Consider the following 10,314-nt stretch of genomic DNA (forward strand, 5'->3'; position numbering starts at 1 on the left):
TCGACACTTTTCTCAACAAAATTCTCGACACCTCTCAACACCTTAGCTGTCGAGATTTACTGAGGTTTCTATATAAACCCCTCGCGTGATCCGCCTCTCATTTCTCTCAATCTCTCTCTCGATAGCTCTCTCCTTTCTCTCCCAAACACTCTTATCTCACTCCAATCTTGTTCCTCAAAGGTTTTCTCAAGCTTTTTCAAGTTTTTCTACACTTGGTAAGCTTCTTATCTCTTCATTCTTCATGCATTTCATGTTTTGAAACCTAGGTTTTGGGGTTTTTGAAAAATTTTGGGGTTTTTCAAAATTGATGAGTGTTTATTGAAATTTTGGGATGGGTTTTCACTTACATGTGTTTAAAGTTTCATGCATTGCATTACATAAGCATTATCACAATATTTTCATGCATTTAGATGTGTGTAATATGCTTGTGTGCTGGTAGGATTGGATTAGGCTGAGCCCACGATGTATTTTCTTTTGCATGTCACATGTTCATGCATTCCCCATGCATACGTACTCTCTTTTCAATATATTTGATATATTTGAATTGCTAGGGACTTTTCTATTTGTCTTTCTTTCTCTCTCTCTCTCTCTCTCTCTTTCTGTTTACGTTAGTTGTGTCTATGGCACCTAAACGTAAGTCTGCTCCGTCCTAGAACCCTTTGCCTTCTAGGACATCTTCATCTTCTGATCCTACTCCTTCTAACATTCGGTTCCGTGATGAAGATGCTTGTAAGGCTTTCTCGGAGAACTTCTCTAGACGAAGTATTCATTCAGAACGCCAAGTCATTTTGGCAGACTTCGCTGACACTGACTTTCCCTCCGTCATTCACAGTCGAGGATGGAAGTCATTGTGTGACGTCCCGGTCACCTGTCTTCTTGTGCTTATTCAGGAGTTCTACTCCAACATGCACGAGATTGATCGTTCAATACCTCTTTTCTTCACTCGCGTTCTAGGTACGCGCATTCCTATCACACCGCAACTTGTTGCGGATGTGCTTTGGGTTCCTAGAATAGAATTTCTTGACTATCCTAGTTGTGAGCGTCTGCGGACTGTGTCCAAAGATGAGCTCATGGCTGCTTTTTGTAAGCGCCCTGCTAACTGGGGTGAGTGTCAGTATACACCATGTAAGGCTTTTGCTAAAGGCCCTCGCTTCATAAACATGGTGATGACCTTTGTACTCCATCCACTCTCTCACTACAACTCCATCATAGAGCCTCGTGCTCGGTTTTTGTTGTCTCTTCTTGAGCATCTTACCATAGATTTTCCTTCTCATTTCATTCTCTCTATCATAGATGTTCTTTTAGATTCAACGTCTCGTGATAAGCTCATATTTCCTTTCGCTATCACGAGGATCTTACGCCATTTTTCTGTCCATTTTCCTGTGTCCGACCACTTCACACACATTTGTGCCATAGACGCCACTACCGTAAAACATAGTGCAGCGCAGTTTAGGTCGCGACAGCCGGATTCCACTCCTCCATCCTGTCCAGTTCCATCTCGTTCAGCTCCATCTACATCCGCTCCCTCCACTTCCATGGGCGATGTATCACTTGGAGACATCATGGCGTAGCTGCAGCGCATGGATGCTCACCTTGATACACTCTCTACTGAGTTGTATCAGGTGAACGTTCGTGTCGGTTGTATTGCACGACGGCAGGCGACTATGGGTGACTTTGCTCCTGAGGCTTCTCCTCCACCACCTCCTCTAGTGGCTTCTGTTTCTGATGATAAGGATGATGATAATGATGGTGATGGTGATGACGATGACGTTTCGGATGATGATGGAGATGCTAGCTCTATCGATGAGATGTCTACTTGACACTCTTACCCTTTGTCACTCGTGACAAAAAGGGGAAGTAGTTTTGGATATTAAGAGTAGTCATTCTTAGGGGGAAAGTTAGTGTAGGGCATTTTGTTAGGGGGTGAGTGTTGATATGAGGGATGTAGTGAGAATATGATGTATCTTTTTCTTTTCTACCTTATTAGATATATTGTTCTTGTACATCAGGTCTTGTGACTAGTTTTTACATACATTGTACTTATTTTCTCTATATGTGGATATATATTTCTTTCACCTACCTCTATGTGTGTTGTCTCTTTTCTATCTTTATACATATGTTTCTTATACTTGTATGCAATCTATTATTTCTGTTTCGCACTAAGATGCCTTGATGAGTTTTTGTTTAAAGTGTTTCAGAAATACATATTGTTAAAGTCTACTTGCCATAAACTCTTTTTTTGCAAAGTTTTTCACGAGTTTGTGTTAGGATAGATTTTATTGTTTTCAACAAGTGAATATGAGTTGAGTGATTTATGACTTCTCTCATATATTCATTTGTTTATTATGGTTTTGTCACGGATTGCCAAAAGGGGAGATTGTTAGGGCATATGTGTTTCACTTGTTAAGAACATATGTCATTCTGTTATGTAATTGGCTAATCCTTTGACAAAACGCACTCAACTTGTAATTGGGTAGTTCTAGGTGTTTTTAATACTTCAAGAAATAAGGTTTCAAGATCAAGTGTTGAAGTCATCAAGTCTGTCCAAGAAACAAGCTGAAGAAGTGCACAGTTATTAAATCTCGACACCTGCTCGACAGCAGCTTGACACCTTGCTATCTGTCGAGATTTATAAAATCATATTTTTTGATCTAATTTCTTGGGATCCATAAATGTGTCTTTGAGCTTTCTTTTCTTCTAACGCTAGGCATATAAAAGGATTGTTTTAAGGGTCGTCAAAGAGTACACAAGTTGCACAAGCATTGAGCAAACTCTGTTCAAGTAAATTGTGACCGGAGACAAAGTTTTGCCCTAGTTCATCTCTTCTGAAGAAGTTGCTGTTCTACTTGATACTGGTAATTTTGTACTACAAGAACTGAATTCAGATGGAACTCACAGGGATTTGTGGCAAAGCTTTGATTATCCCACTGACACACTTCTACCAGGGATGAAACTGGGAGTCAACAAATTAACTGGACATAATTGGACTTTAAGATCATGGAGAAGTGGTGGTACCTGACTTTGGGTCCTTTTCCTTTGGCATGAACAAGGACCCTAAACCAGGAAATGAATTTGTCATCTTGTGGCACGGGGAAGCCTATTGGACTGGTGGGTTTTCGAACGAAAAGGGTTACCAGTCGTGGCCAACAAATGGTTTCACTTTACCAGACCAAAGAGGTGTCTACTACTCCTTTGTGAAGATAACGAATGAGAATGAAACATACTTCAATTACTCGAGTAATGATGCAATATTCCCACGCTTAAGGATAAATCACTTGGGAAACCTTTATTTATGTGAAAGGTTGCTTGTTGAATGTAGTACTCTTTCCCCTGCTTCAAGTGGAGGATTTGTGAAGCAAACACTTCCGGAGTGCAGGAGACATGATTACACATTTATTAAAGATTCAGCTTACATAGTGGATGGCGATGTGTTCGAGTTTAATGAGAGTGACAACCTGACTCGTGTGGATTGTCAGAACAGATGCTTGAACAATTGTTCTTGTGTGGCCTATGCGTCTTCAAAGCAGGATGACATTGGCTGTAAGATTTGGACCAGGGTCCCAAGTATTGAATGGTGCGAGAATGCTCAAACAATATACTTCCTTGAATACAAAGGTAAGACTACTTCGTGCTGAACTTAACACATATATTGCATATAATGCTTGTATTAGATGTGCATAAGAACATATAGGCATGGCTTTGATCTGTAGCTGTAGGTTTGATAATCTAGCTGCTTCTGAAGACCTTGTTAGAAAATTATAGGGTTATTTTGTTGAGGACATGGTAAAAATAGATTAAAGTCCGTTGTATTGATTTCTTAAGATGTTGAATAATTGCCATAAGCTTTATCTTAAGAGGTTTGTGAATCATCCAAATTGTGAAATAAACTAGAACAGACAGATGAAAACAAAGAACCTTTAAGCTCAAACCTTAGTCTTGAAGTTGTATATAAATATATTGTTACTATATATAATCATTACACTGTAGTGACTTTACAACTTGATTCCTTTAATCTAAGAATATGATTTTTACCATTAACACAATTGCACTAATCAAGGGATGGACTTCCTTATATGCATTAAGTTGATAAAAAAAAAAAAAAAAGGGTATTGCTTTCGCTAGTCATCCAATTCAAAAATCATGGAGAAGATTGTGGTTTTCTCTAACACTGCCCCTGCACATGTACCTATCATCCAATTCTTTGGCAACTGCACTTATCACAAACACAGTGGTAATCAACTCCCAAGTATTTAATTCTAGAATGGAATACAGGATTGGAGGTAAGAGCAATGGAGTTGATATTGTCACACCGAACAATGGAAGAAAGAGCAATCATAAGGTCTTTGAATAAGGAGTTTAACCAAGAAATTTCGATTTTAGTGTGAGCTAATGGATGGTATTCGGCTATTGCACTTGAGTGCGATACCATTTGCTAATTTGCACCACTCCATGATATTGGACCAATACCAAGCAAAACACAATAACCCCCAGTGAAGTGATGATCACCTCTTCTATCAGTGTCTGAGTAAACTTGTAACTGTGATTATGATCCATGTTGAATTATAATACAATTGTCAAAATTTCCCTTGAGATAGTGTAAAACACAATTCACAATTGTCCAATGAATGATGGTGGGTTGGTGCACAAATTGTCATGCGTGATTAACCATGTAAGCCAAATCAGGTCGAGTGAGATAAATATTGAAGAGAACTGAACACATGTTGGTATTCAATAGGATCAATGAGAGGATGACCATCAGTGGCACCATCTTCTTACTTGTAATGGCAGCAAAGGGTACCGTTTGTCATTATCCATTTTAGTGTGTTGAAAAAGATCAACAACAAATTTGGCCAGCCCATTTCCTTGCAGTGTAAACTAGAGTTTTTAGTTTGCTAGAACAGGGCTTTTTTTTATTAGGAAACCTATGAAAAGTGAACCAGATATACCCTGCTTCAGAAGTTGGATTTGGTATTACTATACCACAACCTCTTCTCCTGAACTACCAAGCACTAAGCGCACCTACAAAAATATACTTTCAGAAATAGCTCCAGATGGTGTTCATTCTAGTCCCTTTGCAACTGATGATGAAACTCATTTTGCGGTATAGGGAAGTCCTGTTACCCCAGGTGGGGACTGGGGAGGTCTTCATCAGAGAAGTAATGGTAGAGGTTGCTAGGACTTTCCCTACAAGATGTTTGGATTGAGTAAGGTATAGCTGATGAGGAGGTGCAAGGATGGGGAACTAGGCATTGGGTTTGAAGGGACTTTGAGTGCGTGGAATGGTCGCTACAGGTGGTATAATCACAGGAGGAGCCAATGCTAGCAGCATTTGTGAAGTGGCCTTGCAGTTCTTGGAAGGAAAAGTCATTTCATTAAAGACAACATGATGCGATAAATACATACGACCATTGTCAAGATCCAAACGCCCATATCCAGATGATTTAAAGAATACCCCAAAAAGATGCATTGTTTTGATCGAAATTGAAGCTTATTAGTGTTATAGTGATGAAGATGTGAAAAATATTGAACCTCTAAGCTCAAAGCCTTAGTCTTAGAGCTGTACATTGTTACTAAATATAGTCATTTACTGTAAAACTGAATCCCTTCAATCAAGGAATATGATTTCTACCATTAACACAACTGCTCTAAGTGATTGACCTCCTTATATGTTTTAAGTTACATAAAACAAAGGATGTAGTTGATGATAGTCAAATTAATCAAAAATCAGGGGGAATATCTCTAACAATCTGTAGCTTCTTCCAATTGAGAAACTAATTGTTCTGCATTTAAAACACTAGTAAAACATAAATAATTCCAATCCGCTAACACTATAATATTACAGACATCTAATGTTGTTCGAACTCCCAAGAACACAATTCTTCTCACAGGAAAACTGAATTAGAGTTAAAAACGTTGAAGATATCTTTGGTTTAAATTGTGAACAAAGAATCTTAGTCCTAGCTTGAAAAGAAAAATACAAAGACTAGAATCCCAAAATATTTGAAGCCCCAATAGGTCAAAGCCAAAGATGAATTTTGTCAGTCTTATTTTGACTTTTAAAGCACAACCGATCCTTGCATCTTAAAGCATAGTAAATAATTATAAAAAGTGACTGTTAGGTCCATATTTTTAGGTTGGCAAACTATGAACAATTGTAACAACTTAGAACCTAGTTTGTCTAGTTAATTGGTATGGGTAAGTTATTGATCAAGACAAATCAAGGTTTGAATAATTGAAGACTCAAGAATGTAAAAATTGGACTTATGTTGCACTGGACGTCAACCGGTCCAGAATCACTAAACTCGACCAGTCGATATGTACATCTCAACTGATCGAGATTTGTGTAGATTGGTTTTTTAGCAGTTCTTCTCAATTGTTGGATCTAGGATATCTAGCATTTCAAGTACACTCTATTAGCAAGTCTTAGAGCACATGTTTACACACATGAGACAATAGTGTATTTGTACACAAAATTTGGAATTTTCCAAACTCTCTTAAAGCATCAACCAGAGACCTATTTGCATACTAAACATCCAGTGATTAAGTAAAGTTGCTACATCTAGTTTACAATCATAGTTACTGGCACAAAATTTTGAAAGTAGATCTCGGAGTCACAAACTAGAAGTTCATGTGCAACAAGTCAAAATAGAGGAGTTTGTGGATAACAAAGTTGTGTGGTTACCTCTGTAAGTACTGCATGAGGTAGCATTAGATTTATGGTTAAATATTTTGTATAAACTTCTATTCTATTCTAGTGGATTTGTTGCATTGAGGATTGACGGTTAAATTCCTCTAGGTTTTTATTATGAAAAGGTTGTTTCATTAATTTTCTTCTGTCATCATTTTGGAGTCTTTATGTGATCCATGCATGTGTGATGTTATTTAGCTCAAAACTAAAGAATAATTAATTTAGTTAATTACTTGTCTGAGAATTGGTTAATATTGCGACTACTGGAGCCTAAAGCCTTAACAAAAAGAAAAAAAATACCGTTACTAGTAGAACAGTAAACTTTGTTTGTCAATGCAGCAAAGCCAAACAGGTGGTGGATATGGCTCATTGTGGCAGGAGGGGGACTCATTATTATCTTGTTGTGCTCCTTATATTATGCAAAACAGAAAAAGCACAAAGTGGAAGGTAATCAATGCTCTTGCTAAATATTTTGTTAGACTTACTGATGATCAAGCATAAATTTTTTTTTTTTTTTTTTAATTAATACTTTGCATATGTGTGAATTAGGAGAAAGAGAAAGGAAACAAAAGATGCTCATACAAGAACTTGCAGGGAATGCAATACCTTCCACTGTAGATGATGAAGGGAAGAAACAAAACAACGATCGGAAAAATAGCCATGAGTTGCATGTCTTTAGCTTTGAAAGCATTTATGTTGCTACAAGTAATTTCTCAACAAAAAATAAACTAGGAGAGGGTGGTTTTGGACCAGTTTATAAAGTAAGTTCTTGACACCTCTCTATCTATTTCTCCCCAATAATGCTATCCGTATAATATATTTTTATAATTTTTTCCATAACTTATAGAGATGACAAATTCTAATCCACACAACATCACTTTTACCGAGGTCATCACTTATATTATTTTTATTGACACCAATCATCAACTAATATCTCAGTAATTATAAAAAATCTGGTGACATTTGTTATTTTTAGACTTATTGATTTCTTTTGATAAAAATTTGATTCTATTACTTAACCTAACCCAGTTCTCTCTAAATATTTTTTGTTTTTGGGACATAAATGTTAACTTATGACAAAGCCTAGTTAATCGATTCAATAAATTGGCACTTGAGTGAGCGCACACACTAAGTAGTATCTTGCTGGAAAGTTGATTAATGTAAATATGTACTGAATTAGATAATGTGAATAAAATTAGACTAATGCGATAACTTTTAGGGAAAATTACCTAATGGACAAGAAATCGCAATAAAGAGGCTTTCAAAAAGTTCTGGACAAGGATTGGTAGAATTCAAGAACGAAGCTATTCTCATTGCGAAACTTCAACACACTAATCTAGTAAGGCTTTTAGGCTTTTGCATTCAAGAAGAAGAAAAAATACTAATCTATGAGTACAAGCCCAACAAAAGCTTGGACATCTTCCTATTTGGTAAGACATATGTCCATTACTAGGAAAATTTGGTTATGTGATGATATATATTCTTTTTTATATTATATGTAGATTCAATCCATGCTCATCATTTTCTTGCTATTGTTTTCTACAATGAGTCAGATCCAACTGAAAAGTACATATTAAATTGGAAGACACGCTTCAATATCATTGAAGGCATTGCTCAAGGACTTGTTTATCTCCACAAATATTCAAGACTAAGAGTAATTCACCGAGACTTAAAAGCAAGCAACATTTTGCTTGATGAAGAGATGAATCCAAAAATATCTGATTTTGGCATGGCTAGGATCTTTGCTTCGAAAAGATTAGAAGAAAGCACAAATAGAGTTGTTGGAACATAGTAAGTATTCATTGCATTTCACGTAAGCACAATTTAATTCTATTTGTGAGTTTGTGCGTGTTTGTGTGCATGTGCTTGTTCGTACACTAAAGTTCATTGGTCAATTATTATTTCAGCGGTTATATGTCCCCTAAGTATGCCATGAATGGTGTTGTTTCAATAAAAACTGACGTATTCAGCTTTGGAGTTCTCTTACTGGAAATCGTTAGCGGCAAAAAAAATAATAATCGCCATTATTCTGATTCTCCACTCAACCTCATAGTATATGTAAGTTTGAAATTTAAGCTTTCTTAACTTGTATATGGAATTTTGAACTTAGGAGTTAATAATCTTTGTATAATTGGATTTGTAACAGGCATGGCAATTATGGAATGAAGGTAAGGATTTCGAGCTAATAGACCCAACAATACAAGATGAGTCATGTTGTCCATATGAAGTATCAAGATGCATCCATGTTGGTCTCTTATGTGTACAAGACCAAGCAACAGATAGACCCACTATGTTGGATGTTGTCTCTATGCTTTCAAATGAAACTCTTCAACTATCTCCTCCAAAACAACCTACATCTTTTATTAACACATTTGGGGAAGAGATAGAGATTTCTAAAAATAAGCCAGAAAATTGTTCCATAAATAATGTCACAATTTCTATGATGGAAGCTAGATAAATACTAAAATAAGAAAAAACAGACCACAACTCAAAATAAGAATATTAAAAAAATATTGTGGAATTTTGTTTTGCCCTAAACATTTTCATACTAAACTACACTAGTTAGTGTGAATGTAGTTTGTTATACATGCTTGTGTGAGGAGGGCTATATCTAATACGTCTATACTTTATCACAATTATTTTTCTTCATGTTGTAAATGTAAGCAATGAGAAGAATCATTGATGCTATTGTGAGAGTAAACTGATTTAATTTTTGTCTAATTATTCTATACATAATGAAAGTTGCAGAGTTGAAAAAGACTTGCAGTATCTTATATCTCAAATAGGAATTGTGCATAACTCGAAGCATTCATGCACGGTGGATGAATTCTGTCAGTTATCAATGTTCTGGGATGGCTTCCCATTATTACCTCTCGAACTTTCTTCTAGCACAGTCGCAATGCTTCCATTATTGCTACTGCATGAAGCTTGAAGGAAAAAACATTGATGTTCAAAAAAAGCCAAAATCAATATACAAATCGGGTTTGGGTGATAACCTTGCCCAGTTGCCCAAAACTGCGGGACTCAGGTGTGAAAAAAAAACTCATCTCCATATCCTTTAATGGGGTGGGTAAAACTCATTCCATTTGGGTGTAAAACGGGTTTTTGCCATCCCAGCACTATCTCCACATAATTGATGTTGGGTCTCAATCTAGTATTGTGTAAATTAAGAAAATCAACCAAGAATTTTAATCAATCACTAAAAACATTATCAAAAAAAATTGCTAAGCCAAAACATCAATCAAACACAAAAATACAAAAATTTACATGGAAGACCATTCTCTTTGAAAAGAGAAACTGCGGGACAAACTCCAAAATCCAAATAAATATCCACTATTATAAAATTAATTACAGATCTTCAATCCATTTGAGTAAAATAACTCTCCATGATTGTAGCACCCAAAAACTTCTACCTTGAGAAAACTTCAAATTTATCTTCCCTTGTGTATATTTTATTTGCGGATTCAGATTTTCTAGAATTCTTAGAGTATTCTATTAATAGATTTCCTTCAATCCTAACCATTGTTAAATGATTTAATGGTCTAGATTTTGCCATATCACTATTTCATTAATAATACTCTTAAAATAAAATAATAATGTTGCAAACAAAAGAATTAAGATTATTG

General features: G+C 36.0%; 1 pseudogene; it reads left to right on the top strand.

Moving 5' to 3' along the window:
- The first annotated feature begins 1,580 nt into the window (after nt 1–1,580).
- LOC112002097 (G-type lectin S-receptor-like serine/threonine-protein kinase CES101) lies at nt 1,581–9,283 on the top strand (annotated as a pseudogene).
- The last annotated feature ends 1,031 nt before the right edge of the window (nt 9,284–10,314 follow it).

Source organism: Quercus suber, unplaced genomic scaffold, assembly GCF_002906115.3.
Source record: "Quercus suber isolate HL8 unplaced genomic scaffold, Cork oak 2.0 scaffold_203, whole genome shotgun sequence".
NCBI classification, from domain to species: domain Eukaryota; kingdom Viridiplantae; phylum Streptophyta; class Magnoliopsida; order Fagales; family Fagaceae; genus Quercus; species Quercus suber.